The sequence below is a fragment of the Armigeres subalbatus genome, chromosome 3, assembly GCF_024139115.2.
Source record: "Armigeres subalbatus isolate Guangzhou_Male chromosome 3, GZ_Asu_2, whole genome shotgun sequence".
Classification (NCBI taxonomy): domain Eukaryota; kingdom Metazoa; phylum Arthropoda; class Insecta; order Diptera; family Culicidae; genus Armigeres; species Armigeres subalbatus.
This window is the reverse complement of record NC_085141.1, coordinates 29,024,606-29,046,336: the sequence shown is the minus strand read 5'-3', so window position 1 is coordinate 29,046,336 and position 21,731 is coordinate 29,024,606. Positions and strand designations below refer to the sequence as shown.

Genomic DNA, 21,731 nt, shown 5'->3' with positions numbered 1-21,731 from the left:
TGAAAAACAACATCTTTTCCACTATTACAAGTAAATATCACTTCAGTTTCGTTTCGGCAACATTTCCCGTTTTCAAAGTAATTATTTTTTTGTAAAACATAAACCCTTTTCAAATGTTGGTCCACAATTATGTTAGATTATGCTAAATTGCTTCCCAAACAAATTTTTATACGTCCAAAATGTGTCGTTGGTTGATGATAGGCTGCTGAACCTATAATTGGCGCTGTAGGCATAAAACACGCTGATAAATTTTCACTCAATATGGACATGAAAAAAGTTTTTGTTGGAAAAACTTTTTTTCCTTAAATATGTCACAGCAACATTATTCCCAGAAAAGTTAGATAATTGAAATACCTACCTGCAGAAAAAATTTCATCGATTTCTGAGATAAGGTTTTTTGTAATATCGATTTTAATTTTTAAAACTAATTTTTTTCAGTGTAGAAATCGGTATTTTATTTTTTGGATATTTTTCCAAAAAAACTTCTGGGAATTTCACGACAGTCCGCCATACAATACTTTTTTGTAGGTCTTGTCATTTTAGAGTTACATCGATTTATAAAAAATCCATGAAAAAAAATTAGGCCCTCATCAAATGTTACTCTTGACAATTTTTGAAAAACTAAGTATGCAGAGTGGCTTAGAAATACCATATCTTTATGCCCACCAAGTTTCATTCGATTCTGAGATGGTGCTGCCAGCCCCATAGAAGGGTTGGCGCGAAATTCGTCTGCTGTCACTATGTTATTAAGTTAATAAATAGTTTAGTATATGACCATTATTTACGCAGCAAATATTAGAAACGGGGTTGGTTCAATTGGTTCATTTATAATTTGGCATCAGTAGTGAGAACTACAATTAGGGAGGAAATGAGTCAAGCCATAAATGAATTTAAAAAATGTCAGGCAATATCAAATATTCATCGATGTTTTCCTTTTATTTTTGTACCGAATTGCGCTAGTTTGTCGATGATTTAATGGTTTGGTGTGTTAAAGGATGATTGTATCTTGCACCAGAATCAATAATCACGGTTGTAGCTTTTGAAACAATTGAGATATTAACAAAATATACAATCGATAAAGAGAAATCGATCAATACAGTTACGCCCCTATGAAACTAAGCGCGAGATATGAAAAACGGACCTCAAAACTAACATGATGTATGGCTCTCCACGAGATTGTCTGAAATTTTCGGTGCTCCATGAATGAATATTCATCAAATTTCTTACAAGACTTTAAGGATTTTTGGAGAATGCCGAGCCTCTTGAAAGGAGGCTTCCGAGCCTCTTGAAAGGAGGCTTCCGAGCCTCTTGAAAGGAGGCTTCCGAGCCTCTTGAAAGGAGGCTTCCGAGCCTCTTGAAAGGAGTCTTCCGAGCCTCTTGAAAGGAGTCTTCCGAGCCTCTTGAAAGGAGTCTTCCGAGCCTCTTGAAAGGAGGCTTCCGAGCCTCTTGAAAGAAGGCTTCCGAGCCTCTTGAAAGGAGGCTTCCGAGCCTCTTGAAAGGAGGCTTCCGAGCCTCTTGAAAGGAGGCTTCCGAGCCTCTTGAAAGGAGGCTTCCGAGCCTCTTGAAAGGAGGCTTCCGAGCCTCTTGAAAGGAGGCCTCCGAGCCTCTTGAAAGGAGGCTTCCGAGCCTCTTGAAAGGAGGCTTCCGAGCCTCTTGAAAGGAGGCTTCCGGGCCTCTTGAAAGGAGGCTTCCGAGCCTCTTGAAAGGAGGCTTCCGAGCCTCTTCCGAGCCTCTTGAAAGGAGGCTTCCGAGCCTCTTGAAAGGAGGCTTCCGAGCCTCTTGAAAGGAGGCTTCCGAGTATCCTGAAAGGAGGCTTACGGGCTGCTTGGAAGGAAGCTTCTGAGACACCTAGAAGGAGGCTCCCAGGCTGTTTATAACGAAGCTACTGAGCTTTTCAGTATAGTCCTTTATGTCTCTCAAATAGAGGCTTCCAAACCTTTAAATCCTAAATTTCAGTTCAGAAGCATATTTGTATCATATTATTAAACATTTTATCTCAATCATGTAGGTTACATTATTTTTTTTTTTATTTTCTTCATTCGACGTTTTGTCCCACATTCATTGTGGTTGGCAGAGTTCGAAAGTTACAAAGTTTTAGAATAAAACATTATCGAAACTGTATACATCCGCCTTTGCGCATTTTTGTCCGAGGCACTCCCTGGGACCAGCGAGAGATCGTAGCAGCGCGCGAAAGAAATTGTGGCAAACGCTTATTTCTAAAGAAGGGATAACATCCATCATTGCCTCAATCCGGACAAGCGCCTACTTTTAAAGAAGGAGTCACTCTTCAATTAGATTAATCCTAGCAAAAGCCTACTTTTAAAGAAGAGATCCCATCCATCATTGCCATCAACCGGGCAGTGCCTACTTTTAAAGAAGTAGTTACATCCACCATTGCCCTAATCCAAGCAAGCGCCTACTTTTAAAGAAAAAGATCACATTTACCATTGCCTTAATCCGGGTAAGTGCCTTCTTTTGAAGAAGGGATCATACCAACCATTGATTGCTTTAATCCTGGCAAACGTCTATTTTTAAAGAATGGATCACATCCACGATTGCCTAAATATTGCACAATGGGAAAAAAAAATTGTCCATAACGCGAGTTAATTCGATATCTCAGATCGGTATCGGCGGATTGCGTTGATATTTTGACACAAAACGTAGAACTTTCTGAGGAATCTTGCAAAGGTGGTTAAGTTCACTGCATGAAGCTGCAAGGCCTCGTTTTACCCAAATGCTTCTAAATTTTTCAAAAAATCGTGTTATGTAAGCTCTGTCTACTGCACCATGTTGGAAAATGAGATCTTGCTGATTTTACTGATCTCTTATTCTTCAAACTGCTTACAAGTAACCTCACATTACTAGTCTGATCTAGAATTTTCCAGGGAGTTGAGGGGAGTTAAGAAGCTGATTAAGATTTAAGAAGCTAATTAAGATTTAAGAAGCTAAAACATTTCTCATTTTACCCCACGTTCTATTATTTTATAACTATTTCCCAAAATGCCAAGGTCTCCCGGAAAGCATAACAAGGGGCAATTCAAATATGACGTCCACTATTTTTTGAGATTTCTAGACCCCCCTCCCCCCTCTGTCACGCTTTTTTGTATACCTAGTATATGTAGTGTCACAAAATCTTAGACCCCCCCCCTAAAACATGTGACATCATTGTTGAACGACCCCCAAATGAGGGGCATTAGAGGGGTTGCAGATTCGTGCAGCGAACCAATCCGAAATGTTGAATTTTTTGGCGTTATGGACAATTTTTCCCCATTGTGCTCTGCCTTAATCCGGGCAAGCACCTACTTTTAAAGAAGGAGTCACATCCACCATTACCTTAGTCCGGGCAAGCGGCTATACCCGGCTTATGTATGCTTTCTTCGAAAGAATTACGTCTTTTCAATTCTATTATCGAGTGCTACAGTGCTATATTCCTCACTAGAAAACTACTTAAAAACAACAACAAAGCAAAATAATGAAAAATGTCCCCCATGCTAAATGGCCCTCCCTTTTGACGCTGTTCACAGTTATGCCAAAAGTATATGCACTGGGCAAAAGCGTGCAAGGCAAATAGGATTTGACCAATTCTGGGGAATTGTGCATTCTGGCGAATGGCTTTCTGGGGAATGGTCCATTCTGGCAAATTGATTCTGACAAATGACTTTCTGGCGAATTACATACAACCCTTCGAGAATTCCTTTACAAATTATTTTAAGAATTTCTTCCGAAATTAGAAATTCCTTCGGTAATTCTTTAAGAAATTTATAAATTCCATTAAAATTTCGTTTGAAACTCATTCGGAAACCTCTTCAGAAATTCCATTAGGAATACTAACGGTAATTGTTTCAGGAAAACCTTCAAGAATGTCTTTAGAATAGGAATTTCTGACAAAATTGAATAAAAAACTCGTCAATTTTTCAAATGATTTTCATCACCATTTATTCCAGAATTTTCTTCTAGTAATTACTTAGGAAATCCCTTTCGAAACTCTAGGAAGAAATTTTTAGAATTCCTTCGAAATTCCTCTTAGGAATATCTTCATAATTTCACCCACGAACTCTTGAGAAAATTTATTAAAAATTCCTCCGGAAATTTAATTAGAAATTCCTTAAAGCCTTCAACAGCTAAATAAAGTTTAAAAAAAAATTAAAGCCTTCGAATATTCCTTGAGATTTTTTTTTTGGAAATTTCCGAAGGAATATCCGGATGAATATACGAAGGAGGAGGAAGACAAAATGACAAAAGAAGCTAATGGCGTAATTTTCAAAATTATTCTTGGGGGAATTCTTGAAGTGAAAATTTTTGAAGGGTTTTCAAAAGAAATTATCGACGACATTTTTGGGTACATGTCAGAATGAATTCTCAAACAAATTTCCAAAGCAAACCCAAAGATTTTGCAAAGAAATTTCTAAAGGAATTGCTGAAGTTATTTCCGAAGGAATTCTTACAGGAAGTTACAAAGGAATTTCCGATAGAATTTTCGGAGAAATACCTATCAGATTTTCCGAAGCAAAATTCCAAGATTTATCCAAAAATCTTTTGGAAACATCCCTAAGAAATTCTAGGAAAACCAGTTTTTTTTTATTCAGAGCAATTTTGGCGCACATAATTCTATTTTAGCGAAAATATCAGATTTGGTGGGTCACGTGGCCTATCGGGCCCCAGCTTAGCTCCGCCAGTGCTAACTTGTGAAGCATACCAAGAATAGGGCACTGCATGGAAAAATCTCTTTCTCTTTCGTTCTTCATAAATTTTGACGTTTACTGGCCTTGTTGTTTTCTAATTTATTTGCAGCGAGAAAAAGACAAAGCAGACCGTGCAGTGCCCTATAACTGGTTAAATGGATTAAATTAACAACGAATTAGTTCAAATTTGTAGTGTCAGATTCTGTCGTGGACCAATTATTCATGTTTGAAAGTTGGATTAATCAAAGTTTATGATTCCTAAAATAAATGTGTCGTATTGCTGAAAAACATTCTCAAACCAAGTCCTAAACGCACTTCCCAAGTCCAAGAAAAGCATTGCAAAACTTCCCACTCGACGAAAACACTCATTCGCATGCATTTCATTCACAACTCCAAATCCATCGTTACGTCACTCCATTAGGGCACCGGTTATGTCCATCATCATCAAACGTCTTCACTTTCCGTGCAATACCCCCCCTATAACTGACTTGGGTTGTGTTGTGCGATGATGATTGCTGCGCGCACGGAGAATCCATCAATCATCCCGACTCGGTGAACCATCAAACCATCCAACGACGGGAACGCGTCGATCAAATTGACACCGGCCTGCCAAAACCGAAATTCGAAACGTGGATTTACCGTCATCGCAGTTGGCCGACGCCAACCGCTGCCGCTGTTGCTGCTGCAGTGCCGCCCGCACATGGCCTGGCCTGCTGTGTGTTTGCGGTTATCTGCGCTTGTCATCGCTTGATAACACAATGCGAATCACTGCCAATTATGACTTGGCGCAAGGGGCTTCGACTGGAATCGGACCCTCGCGATTGGACGTGATGGGTGTAATCAAATTTTCGGCCTATCTAATCATCGATCGGTTTGTAAACGGCTAATGAGTAGGACCCTCGATTACAATTTCGGGCGAACCTGATTCAAACTCCGGTTGGTTTTCGTTCGGAGTTTGCGTGACTGGTTGCTTGGCCGATACTCCGAGTTACTCCTTCCGGTGCAATGGGTTTGCGATGTGCCTGCGAAAACAACCTCAATAATGAATAGGGAGCGGTCCCGCTTCCAAACTCCAGTGGCGTACACGACCCAACCACCGGCACTGGCACTGGTATCAATTGCCGTGCGAATGTGCCTCCGGTAACAACCTGCTAATTATATTTGCAGGTCCAGTCATCCCGGTGTGGATTTCTTCTGGTCTTGGGTTTGTAATTTTATGTTACGCAAAAGTCTTTGCTAGCTGGGCTTGTTTTTGAGTCTGGTTGACGGCATAATTGCTTGAGGGGAATAATTTTCTGTAAACTGCATGTTGCTGAGAAGACGCTGGCTCGTAAATATTGTGTAGAACAAGGTAATTATTGTCCGTATGAATGGGAAACGAGTATCTGAGCTTGTTCTAAATCAGCATTTTTTTCTTTCCTGGACGACACGGCAATCAGATCTTCTCCATGCATCTGCCACGTAGCTGTGAACAATATTTGACCGTGCGATAATATTGCTGTTGCACCTCACGTCTTCGTTTCGTCCAATCCCATGCTGGGGTGTGTCAGTAAAATTGCATTTCACTTCGCATGTCGAAAAAAACAGTCGAATTATCTTAAACAAAAAGCCATGTTCAATCAAATCTGGCCAGAATTAGTATCCACTCGAATGGAGCCCACTGAAATAGTCTACTACATGTCGACCACCACAGCAAAGAATCACTGGACACATATCAGAATGATAATCAGTTTTTAAGTACGTAAAAATCCATTTAGGCTTTAAGTGCCTATAAGATTCTCAGTTTGAATTCGTCGAATTAATTATCCACCGTGACGAATGCGAAGCTAAGTATACTTGTATAATATTTGTTCATTATCAAATATCTCAAACATCAATTAGAATCTTTCCATCAATGTCGGTAATAATTATCACAAAGTAATGGACCTTTTGTAACGCCAAGCACTCTAACAATCAGTTCAAATATTGAAAAATCGAATCCGAACCGATCTCAACCCGTACCTACTTCGGTTGTTCCCGCGAACAAAACACGTTACTTGACCTTCCCTCGCGGTGCACCTCGCGGTTGTCTTCGACCGTGTTTGCCTATGGCTTGTTCGTCCGTCCGGAGCTGAATCCTACCGCGAACGAGAGACATAGAGCGGCAACGAGAGACCCCGAAACAGGAGGCAAAAAATTCCAATCTTTTTCCAATTTCTTCCACATCCCAGCTTCTTCACATCCACCGACCGACTTGGGTTGGATGTTCTCCGTCATTTCGACGTTTGACCGCCCGTCCGTCCGTGGTCTCGTTATGCTCAGCCAGCACACACGATCCCATCCATTCCATACACGGAACCTGCCTGCCTACTCTACTCCCATGTCATCATCAACTTCGTCGTTTCTTGCTGGGACCAAGTGCCCATGTTGGTGTGTTTGTTCAAGTTGATCGCCGCATTTCGATCGAATATGTATTATGGAGGAGAGCCCAAAGCTCATCATGAACAGGCAGCAACAACCGACAACGTAGAAAGGCGAAACAAGAGCCAGGAAAAAAAGGGCCAAGAATGTGTGTTTTCAACTTTTCCAGTGTTTCTTTGCTGTGGCAGTTCTCGTTGTTTCATTTCCATTCCAACCAAGAAGCCATGGTCAGGCACCATATATGAACCATATATTGATAGTGAAATAACGTTAAAAGATTGACCTTTCTTTAACATAGAAATGTTGATAGTTTTACAATAAGTACCGCATAAATTTCTGATCATCTATCAAACTAGGGGAAAAGACGGCTTTGGCAGGTTTTGTTCTATTATTGACAGGGGGGGTTTTGTTGACCGAATTTTAAGAAATTAAGCCACAATATTCTTTGATATGCAAAGAATGTTAAGGCCAAATTTGACCATAATCAGTCATAAAAAAACCCCTGACAATAATAGAACAAAACCTGCCAAAACCGTCATTCCCCCTATTAAATTTTATTTTTTATTTCACGAACGAAGAAGAATTTCAGCATATCGAGTTTATTGGCTTTATATTTATTTACGGCATCGTTTAGATATTGATGAAAACATGTCCCACTAAAAAATCACGTTTCACACAGATGGATTGATTTTATTTTCGCTATCTATACATGAACTCCCCATTGGCGAACTAACGAAAAATAACAATTTTTGTTCTATTTTTACGAAGCATGTGACAAGCGAAGTGTTTCTATCATTAATAGACATAAATCGAAGTCATCATAGAAACGCAGTATGAAAAAGAAGGGAGCTTATTAGAAAAGTAGAAGGTTGTATCCGAGACACGACCGCCAATTGGACGTAGAATTTCTTGAAGTGTAGAAGATTTTATTTTGACATTCTGAATATGTTCCTTGGTGCTGATTTTCGAAGATGGGGCTGTAAATTCATTCTGGGTTGGAATATCCTCGGCATGTCGCATATCCTGGAAACAAATGGGCGAAAACCCGATTGTTACTATAAACATTGGCGGAGCCAGCTATTGTTATTTGGTGGGGCACCGCTTGGTGCAAGAATAATAGCCGTTGAGAACAATGGTGTGATTGCATCGTGTGGTGCCCCACATCTGTCTCCGCCAGTGATTTCGGTTTATAACTATGAGCACAGTTTTAAAGAAACAGAGGGTCGGTAAACAACAACCTTAACAACAACTTACTCCATGAATATTTGGTGGCCCTGAAAAGGGCCGTTTGTTTATGTTGGCTTGAAGCCTTTTGAAGTGATGTACGCCGTGGTTCCGATGAATGTTATAGACCAGCGGTTCTCAACCTTTTCCTTCTCTGGTACCCCTTCAGACCTGTGCAGTGCTTGAGGTACCCCCTGTTTTCTTTCAAAAAAAAAAAAAAACCTGGGGGCGTGTAAAATGGATATTTGATATTTCCTTTACCTCTATCAAACCCATGAATTTTCAAAAAAGAATTTCATATTTTTATTTATAATTTTAGAAACACTAATAAGGCTTTGTGCACAAATTACGTAAACTGGGATTTCGAATCTCATTCTCCCTCTTGTAACAACAAGTAACGCGTGACGAGACACATTCCCGTTTAAATACTCAATGCCATCGAGGAAGGGAAAGAAATTCTGAGAGCATATTTATATTATGATCTATTTATTTGTCCATGAACATATTTTAAAAGTATGAAAATGAAAATGAAATGATGAAAATTTGCAATTCTTATCGAAATTCTAGGAATGAAAAGGATATAAACTGGAAGTCAGTTTCTGATTAATTTTATCTCGTGCTCTCAAACATATGATGGAATTTTTTGACAGAACTTTGACAGAAATTGTATGTCCTGAACCCGCTCACGGATACCAGAAATGTTTCGGGGCTTTCGAGGTAAAATACATTATTTTGCTTGTCATTACTTGAACTAATTTCCCGGCTACTTGCTGGCTGCAGATCAAAAATCTTTTTTCGAACATGTTTATGTAATCACCCTCTGGTAAAGCCACTTAGTTTGATCTTCCCATATTCAGACTAGAAAAATGCCTACGTCCGATGGTTCCGGTTTTGTCAAAATAAGATTATTTTGAGCAAAATTATGTTAATTTGAATTTAGTCAAAATTTTGCTTATCTCAACTTTTTTGTCTGATTTAGCTTGCATATGTTTTTTCATTCACAAACCGAAGAATTCTGACAATGGAGCAGTAAAATAATGATTGCCAATGGTTACAAAATGGCGGCGCTCTTTGTTGAGTGGTAAGCATACCTGCTCCGCACTCCAGAGCGTGTGACAATTGTAGACTCACTCCCCTAAGCCCTTAACTCTATAGGGCTACAATGGACTTTTTGAAAACTGTTATCAATATGGCCAAATAATAATATGCCAAATAATATGCCAAAATTTGACACCCGGTTTGTCACAAGAAGTCCCATGGGTATTTCCCTTTTACCCATAAGGACGTGGTGCATGCATGTTATAGAATCTGCCCAAACTTTAATGAGCAGAACTAGCTCTTGCTATTATGTTTGAAAATAAATTTCCAATACATCAATTGAGGGGTGTAAGTGACAAAAACTTAGTTTTGAGAAAAATGGGTGTAGGGTTTTTCAATACTTTTCCGTTCCATACAAATCGTATAAAAGTTCAAAAAATTACAAATTTTCAGTGAATTCTCACATTTTTTTTTACAAATAACGTATTGCCGCAAAGCTCTAAAACCAAAGCATTTTTTGCTATGGTCAACTTAAATTCGACCAAAATGTCACTTACATCCCTCTGCTCCTAACCCCCTCAATTGATGGACTTTTTCCGATTGGGCGCAATAGATTTTGAACTTCGGCTTTGGAGAATCTCACCGGGACCCAACCCGTTGTGCTCTTTATTCAGGAAAAGAAAAAAAATCCGTTCTATCTGGTAGTCACAGAAACTGAATACAACATGCGCCATTGCGCATTTTTGTCTCAGATACCCCCAGAAACAAACAAAGGTACCCCCAGAGGTGCATGTACCCCAGGTTGAGAACCGCTGTTATAGACTGTATCAATGCACTGTTGGGCTGAATCAGTAGAAAACGAAGAAAATAACAAAACGGAAAGAATGTTTCGTATTAAATACATTATGATCTAAATATAAATTTAGTTACCAAATACTCAAACTTCATTTTCCGGAGCAATTATCTATTTTTGCTACGGACTGTACGGCTGAGGTCAATGATTGGTCATTCAAGTTGAAATCGAACGTTTTGGCAGATGAACTAGCGGAGCAACGACGATCAGTGACGTGAATCCTTTTCACTGAGATAGCATTGGTTATAGTTGTTCTGTTGCTCTCAAGCAATTATGAATTGCACTTTGAAGAAAATCAATAGCAGCAATAAAGCTTATGATTTGTACTTTGAAAAATATTTGTCTCGGACAAACCTTCTCTCGTGTGGAATTATGATTCTGAAAAGAACCTATTTGTTTTCAGTAATGCACCTTCCTAATCACAAGAAGCGACAAAACCGAAGCAGAATCTAGAGAAAATTTCATTTCATTGCTACTGACCCCAATGTCAGCCACTCGATTCTTTTCGAAATAACTGAAGGATTAATTCGGAGTCGCTCGATGATTTGCTTCGAAGTCCTTCGACGGATTGCTTCGGAATCCTTCGACGATATGTATCTTCATCCCTGGAACATTGCTCATGAAATACCTGGGTCCTGGAACCATCATATTGAAATTCCTGGAGGATTTTCGACAAAAGCCCTGGAATATCCCCCTTCAAATTCTTGAAATATTCCCGTCGAAATTCTTGGTGGATTCCCTTTATGATCCCTGGAGGCTCCCATCGGTATTCTTGAAGGATCCCTGTCGAAATATCTAGAGATTCCTATCGGAGTCCCTGGAACATTCCAGTCAGGATCACTAAAGGATTCTCATCAGAATTCTTGGAAGATTCTCGGCGGAATCCATGGAAAGTTGCACTATTTTTTTTTCATTTGAGATAGATAGACTATTTTTATTTATGAAGTATGCACATATATTTATCCACTGCCTGACGCTAGTCGATCGCAATTAAACATAGACTGTGAGTTGTGCTCACCCGTGCACACGTGCACGTGCTTGAGAAAAGAGAATAATACGAATGAGTGTGATTGATCTGCAATTGCCTTAGGTGAATGGACTGCATTTGTCACATTACCGCTGATAATTTGATGAGGTGTTAAAATGTTCGAAATTTTTTGAAAAGAGGGTCAATTTCGAGAAAAAATATAAAGGGGCTATAGCCCCCCCTAGGCATCGGAGGTAGTTACGCCAATGCTCGATAAGTTACCGCAAAACGCGATAGCCGACGCCAAGTGATAATAATTTTCACTTTGAAGAAGTAAAAGAAGAAGAAGAAGAAGAAGAGCCCCTGGTTATGTACGAAAGCACTGGCATCGAACGAACGAAAGGCGGAGCAAGCAAGCCGATGCCAAGCGATTATAATTTGCACTTTGAAGAAGTAAAAGAAGAAGAAGAAGAAGAAGAAGAAGAAGAAGAAGAGGCCCTGGTTATGTACGAATGCATTGGCATCGAACGAAAGAAAGGCGGAGCAAGCAAGCCGATGCCAATGATACGGCTCTCAAAGGGGCGGGGCCTCGAACTCCATTCAAACGTATTCTGACCAGCCGAAGTCTTGTTTACTCGGAAAATCGGCCGGACAATTACATCGCAGCGCCAACCAGAAATCACCGGCGGTGGAAATGCTGAGGAGAAACATCATCAAGGGCGTCTCATCGAAGGCGTCGAGTATTATAATCAGCCTCATAAACGACATCTTCGTGCGTGTCGAGCTGGCCAAGCCCGCCGTTTCGGAGGGTTCCAAAGTCGTCACCCAGTAAGGCAGCTCCTAGTGAATGAACGAGGAAGTAGCTTCACTTAAAACGGGCCTTTTCAGGGCCACAGTCCCACTCAAAGAGGAAAGCAAAATTTTGAAATGAATTTCCACTACTGATGCCACTGTCAGCCAATTTAAGATTTGCCGCTGGAAGACGATAGACGTCATCCATTCTAATACATTGTTTTGCAACGTCTCCATGCAAGAAGCGCATCGGCTGCTACAGACAAAGAATTTTGCCCGTCACCAAGTGATTATGATTTGCATTTTTTGCAGATTTTTGTCTCGACTCAACTTTCTCTCGTGTAAAAAGATGTTTTTGTTTCCAATGACGCGCCTCCAATGATAAACAGCAAGTACACCGAAATCAGAATCTTGGGAAAATCTCATTTGACGCAACTCAATGATGTGAGACGTCATCATTGTTTACTTCCCGCACTTTTAATAGATATCAGATTCCAACTTTCTACCGTAAGCGGTTATGATGTGCACTTTCGAAGAAAATATTTCGGCTCTACCTTCTCTTGCGTACAATAGTAGATTTGACAAGAATAGATTTTGATCCACAATGCGCCTTTCTAATCATTCATAGCAAACAAACGATAGTCTGTATCTTGCGTAAAAATTTCACTTTGCTGCTAAATAGTCACTATTAAGAAAACATTTTTAGTGGCGCCACTGGTATCCGGGGACCGTAATCGATGCCATTTTTGCAATCAACTCTTTCTTCTCAAAAAATTTTGGTCCTGAGAAGAACCGACTTTCTTTCCAAAATGCGTCACTAACAGTAACTAAACGATAGTCCGAAGATTGTTGCTTTTGGCGATGGCCTCTCGATGTTCCACTTTCTGCTGAGACTGCTGCTACGGGCGTCATCGTTGTGCCCGCTCTCCGAGAAAATTTAATTGAACTGAGAATTGGAGTCGAGCCCGTAGGTTGCACGATTTTGATGTCTGTGCTTGCGATGCACATACGCGATTGGTTGGTTTACCGATTTTCAGTGCCTAGTAAAATTCAATTTTTCAATAGTTCAGCACTTCGAATGCATTATTTCGATAGTTGAGCAAAATCTTAAAGAGTTCGTCGATCGATTAACACCAAATTTTTTAAAATCGGTTGAAAGACGGCTGAGTTATTAGCCCATACTTCCTGACCACTTTTCGTGACGGTCTCAGATTTGAAATTGCAGAATGATCCCCCAATGTTCCGGAAAGACGTAATCCTACGTCAAAAAAAAAATCTCTGGAAAACCCACAACACGGGCTAGGTAGTCATATGGCTACTGCTTCGGCCTCATACGCAGGAGGTCGTGGGTTCAATCCCAAGTCCGTTCCATTCTCCTGCTTTGTATCTTTCTCTATATTTCTCATGTTCTAGCAATCGCTAGAACTGGAAATGGACTGCCATACCGTTTTCAGGTATGTACTTATACCTTCAACTCCTAGTAGAAACTGCTAGAATTAGAAATGAACTTTTCCTATATCCAATAAGAAATTCTATCAGTTGCTTTCTCCTATCTGTCACATTACTAGCTCGTTATCCAAGACGAACTCCTGCCCCTCGAACCTAACCCAAAAGATCCAACAAATTCCGCATGAACTCGTGGCAAGTGCAGAGGTATATTCGGCTTGCAGTGGGCATCATCATTTTCTCCCCCTTCCTTTCCCTTCCCTCAGAAATTGTAGAATATTAAAGAATATTAAAGAATAAGTCCTGTATGCATTTCTATTGCTTTTTTTTCAACAGGCATTGAATCAGCATCACTGTTCCAGCTACAACTTCCGTAAAGCAATGCTAGGGTATATGACTCAATCCTTAGCCTATTATGCTGCGGTTGAGCATAATTAATGTTGTACATCAGCATACATCAGAGCTCTAACAAACATTACTTGCATACTTTTGATTATTGCACCAAGTATTGCGGATCTTTTGAAATTTTTCCATTTTGCGGATTCCGTAAAGTTCTTCCGCAGCTGTCAAAGTTCTTCCGCAGGCTTAAAAATCTTTGAAACACTGAAACAAAAACCAGATATTTGGTGTTGTCATCGAAGTATGCCATGCGAAACGAGAGAGAAAATGTATGAAGTGACAGCTGCGGTAGTTTAAAAATTGAACCGGAAAAGGGCAAGCTTTCTCTGGAACAGCAATAATTAAAAACAATAATAATTGCCCACAATTTCTTATCCAAGCCACCAAAAGTTTCGAGCGAAATGGATAAAATTTTGGCTAATTTTCCAGATATGAGCTCTATAGGTGGATGAAGTTTTCATCCCACTTGGGCAGGGTTTGCAGAAATCGCACTCAAAAGATAACGAACAACGATAAAAGAGAGGCAAAAACTGTTCCGAGTCATAACAAGCCATGATAAAAAATTTATCAAACTTGTATACAAGTGCGTAAAAACAGAATCGGATAGGCAACCCCCACAGAAAAATGGTGATTCTTGTGTGGCACTAGATGATGAACTTCAAGAACGCATGATATGCGGTAACCGTGATATGACTCTTGGGTTCATCATTAGTCAGAAAAAATATTTTAAGCTCTTTTTAGTGGAATGTATTCAACCGTCTAAGAAGAGTTTAGTACTCTCCATTTAATTCCACCAATTATTTCGATATCTCTGCAGATACGTATTTCGATCACAACTGTGTGGTCGTCTTCAGTGTCTCGTACTTGACTTGACTTCGAGTCAGTTGAGGTCGAAATACGTATCTGCAAAGATATCGAAATAATTGGTGGAATTAAATGGAGAGTACTAAACTCGTGTCATCATTAGTATTCATGCATCAGCTCATCGTAGCAACCTAGAAAACCTCGTCCTCTTTTAGCTTTAGTGATTCTGACAAGTAAGACGTGTTTACGCTACTGGTCGCGTTTCCTACCGTTATATTGGATTTCCACAATGGCGATCCTGCCAGGTGTTTCAAATTTTCATTATTGCAACGCTAAGAGAAACCTAATAAAACATGTTGGTGGAGAAGGGACCATTTGAGTTTATTTATATTAGAGTTGCTAACCAGAAGAAAACGGGATAGTCGCTGCCCAGGTTAGTAGAGAAACAATGGAAGCGAGGTGAAAACCATAAAGTAAAAGTGTGTGGCACTATAGTGCATTAGGCGGATCTTGAAGATCGCGCAGAGCGGATCAGGTGGACCACGCAAGGCAGGTCAAATGGATTGCGCAGAGCGGGTCAAATGGATCGCGCAGAGCGGGTCAAATGGATCACGCAGAGCGGGTCAAATGGACCGCGAGAATCGGGTCAAGTGCACCACCCAGAATGGGTAAAGTGGACCACGCAGAGCGAGTCAAGTGGACTGCGTTGAACGAGTAAGATGAGTTTCATACATTGGATACTGAATATCTCGTTAAGCTGGCCAAATCGACCACACTAAGCAGGTCGAGGGGAATCCTGCTGACAGAAAAGAAAGTGCAAATTTAAATAATCGTGCTTCAATGAATTTTAAAATAACTTGAGAATAAGTACTATGTTATAAAAAAGCAGAACAATAATATCAGTAGAACGAATTTTGCAATTGTACTTAAATGCTATAAACGAATGTTATACAAATGCTCAACTTGGTCAATTTAATTATATTCCAATATATAAAGGCTCTTAAAACTCTGTCCGGATTAATTCAAAATTTATATTTGTTCAAGTTTGAAACTTAAAAATTTTTCAAGGGTTATTTGTTCAAACCATCATCCGTAATAGCTCGATGCTCTGTCAGTATAAGTATAATATTCTTTTCCCTTTTTAGCAATTCTGGTTATTCGATGGAACAATTACCTACAAAAAAAAAACTCTTAGAGTTTTCAGCAGATCCGCCAACATTGAGAAAAAAAGCTCAACTGATTTAATGATTTGGTGGTATAGGTGAAATTCATAAATGCCAAATGCAATGGAATCAGTTCTGAACAAAAACGAATTCGGATTTCATAATAAGAAACAAAAATATAAATCAACTTCAATACCCCTGTTGTTGAGCCGAGACTGAGTAAGCGAGACACTTTGATAGCCATTATTCGAATGATGTAAATGGCCGTCTAGCATTATTCTATAACAAAGATTCATAAAGTTATTAGCATCTGCAAGGAAGGTTTTAGTGACTTATTCCATTGCAGCTATACTAAACTGTGAGACTTAATCAAAGCTATCTTGAAGAATTTTGTTAAGATATGTTTTTTTTTCTATTCTAAGTTATGTTTGTGAGATAATTATTTATTGATTAACGATTAATTCTACGATCAATTGAATCTGAATTGCAGAATTCTGTAGATGGCATAGAGTTAAAAGGGTAGTACGGTTAATTCAAATTCTATCTTCAACCACTAGCATTTAATGGATGTCACATTCTTCATCAGTGTCATTAGAACTGATCAATGGCACAGTATGCGATAACCGTGCATTTGATTATGAAGAAGAAAGCTGGTGTGAAGGTTGCGATGAAGATCTGTCGTTAGTACTCACTAACTTTGATTGCAGTCCTATTAAACGAGAAGTTCAATGGTTGCTTGTGCTATTGATTTACATATAGATGTAACAAAATCGATGTCAAACTACTAAAAAAATCAAACATTGATAGCTTTTTCTTTCGTCGTTCATCTACCAAGGAAATAAAAAACAGCATCAGCAATAGCTATCACAACATCAGCGACATTCAGAGCTGCTCTAGACAATTTTCTTCGAACACGTTTCATGTTCTCGTACTTTAATTTCACAACGTATGATTGATTATTTGTGAAAAGCATTCGTGTTACTATTTCTTTCTTAAATATCTTAATTAAGATTGATGATTCGGTGGCTTCGGCTAGCACACCATCATGGCTATGAGCTACAGGTATTGAACTGGATCTCATATTGTTTGCGCTGCGCTGCCGTTACACGCATAAATGTCCCATGTATATAGGGAATCCCAGTAAACATGGGACAAATATGCGTATGACGGCAGTGCGTATGAGTAGAAACAATAAAAGTCATGTTATGGAACGGTTGAACGAGGCCCACAAATAACAGCAAGCAAACCTACAGAAGAAGAATATTAGCCCTGCAAAACAGCCGAAGCCTTGAAATTTGGGCACCTATTTATAATAATAAAAATAATAAATGGAAACCAAATGTGTAATATTGTTTTTATTGTTCCGGTTCAGAAGCGTATTGTTGAATTAATGCATTATTTTAAATATGCTTATGTTTTTATATATATTTTATATATTACTTATATTCCATTGTGATTGTTATTGCATTTTTATTCTAAAGAGGAGGGAAGATGTGTAGTACTAGATGAACTTCAAGAACGCATGATATGCGGTAACCGTGATATGACCCTTGGGTTCATCATTAGTATTCATGCATCAGCTCATCGTAGCAACCTAGAAAACCTCGTCCTCTTTTGGCTTTGGTCATTCTGGCAGGTAAGATGTGTTTACGCTACTGGTCCCTTTTCCTAGCGTTATATTGGATTTCCACAATTCTCGCTTTGTTTTCGCTCCTTTCATGTTGGTTACTGCACAACTGTGTAGAACAAGTTGAAACGCATCATCCGAGCCAGTACTCTCCGCATTTGGAGCTTTCTAAAAGAAATTTATCTTGGGGTATAGCCTCTCGAATCAGTTCTCTATCATGACAGCTTGCGAAAAAAGTCTCTCGCGGTATGCTACATATCGTATAAGTGAGAGACTTGTTCTTTCTCTTAAGGATTCAATCCCTGCACTTGGGACAAGCGGCTGTTGATTTCGAACATCCTTTATTGAGCAGAAGAAAAAAAATCTTGCACAGCCTGCCTGCCACAGCCTATCAGTCTATCTAGCAGTCATGCTAGAAAACCATGTCGAAGTGATTTTTCACGCAAGTTTATTGCGTTTATCAGTTGAAAAACTGCAGGAATCTTGCTTAATGTAACTAAAATGTGCTCGATATACTTTTCTAAAGCAGCGGTGATAAATATTTCCATATAAAACGATGTATCATCGTAAGCTACAACGAAACTCGAGCTAGTTGTAATGAAAAAGCTGCTAATCTTTCCGCTACGTTATTCAAGAGTGTGTTTAGCAAGATGTCACCCACAACTCGTTACAATTGACTCAGTCATATCTGCGCTAGAGAAAGAAAAGAGAAGAAAAGAAAGAAGCTTAGAACATGCTGCGTCCGCCCTCGTGGCCTCAGACGAGAGGTCAATCTGCTATGAACGCCTCAGATTAGCCATATTGTACTCAATTTGATCCTGCGTCCGCCCTCGTGGCCTCAGACGAGAGGTCAATCTGCTATGAACGCCTCAGATTAGCCATATTGTACTCAATTTGATCCTGCGTCCGCCCTCGTGGCCTCAGACGAGAGGTCAATCTGCTATGAACGCCTATTCTACTATAACGCCAAAAAAATGAGCGTCCGTATTATGGCTACGGTAATAGTTCGGTGCCTGGTGGAACCAGTGTACTAGTGTGTACAGTGTACTACTGGGTATATAAAGCTACAGAAAATATTTAAAAGCATGTAGTCTTCTGTGAACTTGTTAACTTAAATCTAAACTAGACATAAAACACGTGTGATAATAAACGATGATGTTCTAGGATCTCCGAAATGTCCTGGAGTTTGAATCAAATGGTCTACCAAATCTCACACGATATCCATGATGTCCCAAGCCGCGATATCAACCCAATTATGTCCTCCAAGTATTTGTCTTTTATTTGCGTCTCAAATCCAGGCATATTAGATGTTGTAAGTTCCCAAAATTGTCCTGGAGTTTGAAACAAAAAGTCTATCAAATCAACCATGGCTTCAATGATGTGCTAAGCCGCGGTATCAACCCAATAATGTCATCCAAGTATTTGTTTATCTTTTGCGTCTATAATCCAGGCATATGAGGTGTTGTAAGATCTCCAATTTTTCATGGAGTTTAAAGCAAATGGTCTACCGAATCAACCACGGCTTCTATGATGGGCTCAGCCGCGATATCAACCCAATTATGTCGCTCTAGTAATTGTCTTTCAAGTCCTGACATATGAGATGTATTTTTATTTGTCCTGGAGTTCCAATTAAATGATCTATCGAGTCAACCATGGCTTCCATGATGTTCTTCTCAGCTGTCAACCCAATAATGTCCTCTAAGTATTTGTCTAGAGGGCCTTCCTTAGCTGTGTGGTGAAATGCGCGGCTACAAAGTAAGACCATGCTGAAGATGGCTGGGCTCGATTCCAGTAAAACCTACACAACTAAATACATAACGTAGTTCTATGAGCCACAGATTCCTTTGTTTATTTAGATATTGATTGTTTGCAATCAACCCACATGTAAATCTGTAAAAATTGATTTAGAAAAAACTTGAGTCAATCAATGATATTTGCTTAGTTTTTTGCTCATGTATTGATACAACGATTCAGAAATTAGATCATGGTGTCTTCTGTTATTGAGCTTATCCATCTTTTGAAGGGAAATTCACTCATGATGTATTAATCCGTGCTTGCTTTCGAAAATGGTTGGAGGCTCCTCCGACGGTTGTAGTGTACAAACTAAGAGTTGCCATGCCGTCGTATATCGTTTTCTGGATGAATTTGTTGAAACTTTTGATGCTCCAAAAATTTTGTTTTTTAAACCATATTTCTCCATGTGGTGTATACTTAACAACATAAACACATAACAGAGCATTTGACATGAGTTATTCCGACATTTCTTATTCCATTAGTTTTTGGGCGAGATTGGACGATGCCTAGGTACTTGAAGGAAGCTGAACACTTTTGAGTTTTGAGTGGGTTTATTAATTGTATAAAATCATCTACAAATGTGAATAACGCAGTGAATAAAAAAGAAAAACGTGTAGTTTCTTATTATATTATGGCTCTCGTACGCCATCCGCCACTCACCAATCTTGATTCACGTTGATACGTTGAGTTATTGTGTGTAGCCCTTAGCGGCAGTTTTCCAGTTTCTCGTTCTGCCTTCGTCTCGTGTTTACTTTCCACCGGTTATGTTATTGTTAGAAGCTTTCCTAATTCTGCCTTTACCGTTGCTAACAAATGCTTCTTTTTTGTCGTAGTGTACGTGTGTCCAGCTGAATGAGCAAGTCTTCTGTTTTGATATTGTACTGGGTTTTTTTAAAGCACCTTACAGTTGATCCCAATCGAATCGTTGGACAATTTAAGAAATAAGCAATTTTTGATTTATTATCCATTCATCCGTGGCACACCGTTCTTGTAGCAAACAGTCCGTCACTCTTGTCGACCGACACACTTGTCACTTAAAAACCGAGCCACTTGTATTTCTCAACCACAATCACCGCCGCCAATCGCCAACAGTTGTTACTGTGATTCGAATTTGATTCAGCTGAAAAATATACATTCTTAGAGAAATTACTTAAACAGCACTTTTCCTACTTCGGCTCTTGCACTTTGCCTCCCACACACTTCTCAAAACAACGAGAAAAGCTCACATCATCGTTCACTCACGTTGAACGGGCACCAACACTTCTACAAATGATCGATGCTTCTTTTCCTCTGCCGTGCGCAGCTTACACTGATTTCTTTCTCCGTTTTGCACTTTTCGGCTTCGGCGGGTGATCTCCTCTTCGCTTTTATTTCGCGTTCACTTGTCACTTCGCATGCGGGTTGCTACGACAACGGCAAAGACGACGACGACTGTATGGACGAACGACCGGCGACGTCGGCGGCATCGAGATCTCACTGATCTTCTCGCTCGTCTTTCTTCGTCGCTCGCCGGTTCGACCTTCCCTACACGGCCGGTTCCGATGAGGGGACCGATGTCTGCGCGCGAGGCTTGTTAAAAATACCACCCAAACACAGTGAGCGAATATAATGTAGGTCCAACCCAATCGAATCCGGCCAGTACTCGCGTACTCACTTTACAACCTCGAGTGTTTTTAACTCGATGCTTTGCCCTCTTATTTTCGGCAGAAAACAAACCCAAAATTTGATCTTTAGTCGATTCTTGTGGCGTCGAGTACATTAAGCCATTCAAATTTTCACTCACAAAACCTCCATCCACATAACAATCAAGCACTAAACTTTTCAAGGCTCACTATGGCTCGTGCACCCTTAACGCACCGATCACAGTAGGTCAAGTCCTACTCGAGCGACGTACCCCGGGTAGTAGCTCCAGAGTTTTGGACCACCGCCGTCGGCGTTAATCTTGGACGCGCGATCTTGGCCAAAAATGAGCAATCAAATTTATCCAACCCAGCTCGGTTGCACACAGCGCGACGACAAATGCCCGAAAAAAAAACACTTGCGAGCGGGAACGACGAATGTGAACGACTGACCCGTCTCGGCGAGGCAACGAACGAATGAACTCCTTTTCTGCTGTGTTCTTCACTGCTTTCTGGCTGGTGCCCACTTGGTTCCGCGTTTTGATCTTTGCGCGAATGTGCGGGAAGATGCGGGAGAAAACCCGAATAGCAGAGAAGTGAATTAACTTGCATTCGGTTCAGTAGTGTTTGTTTGAATGAAAGGATGGATCCGACAAATGAGCATGAGAGTGTTGCAGCGAATGCATCTGATGAACGCACACTCGGGAAGGTAAAAGTGTTCTTATTTACAAACAGAGAGCGTTAAGTGCATTTGCCGCTGGATGGAGAGTGCCAGCTATCGTGAATGACTCTCAACAAGATGAATGAATATTTATTGTGAGAGAGCAAAAATGAAACGATGAGAGGAAGGAATTTTCGGTGTGCTGGTTCAATCGGGGAACTTTAAACTGATGGGCAATGGATACAGTGCAGATTAAAATTTT

At 40.0% G+C, this 21,731-nt stretch overlaps 1 protein-coding gene across 7 annotated transcripts in view; it reads right to left on the bottom strand.

Annotated features, from left to right (window-relative positions):
* LOC134223847 (interference hedgehog-like) overlaps positions 1-21,363 on the bottom strand; it is a 238,468-nt gene extending 217,105 nt beyond the window's left edge. For 3 of the 7 annotated variants that reach the window (XM_062703066.1, XM_062703067.1, XM_062703068.1), the window contains exon 1: positions 19,850-21,363. The gene's annotated coding sequence lies outside the window, so the exon portion shown is untranslated. The remainder of the gene's footprint in view (positions 1-19,849) is intronic. The other 4 variants (XM_062703061.1, XM_062703062.1, XM_062703060.1 and 1 more) reach the window with 3 other exon arrangements.
* Between the last annotated feature and the right edge of the window lie 368 nt (positions 21,364-21,731).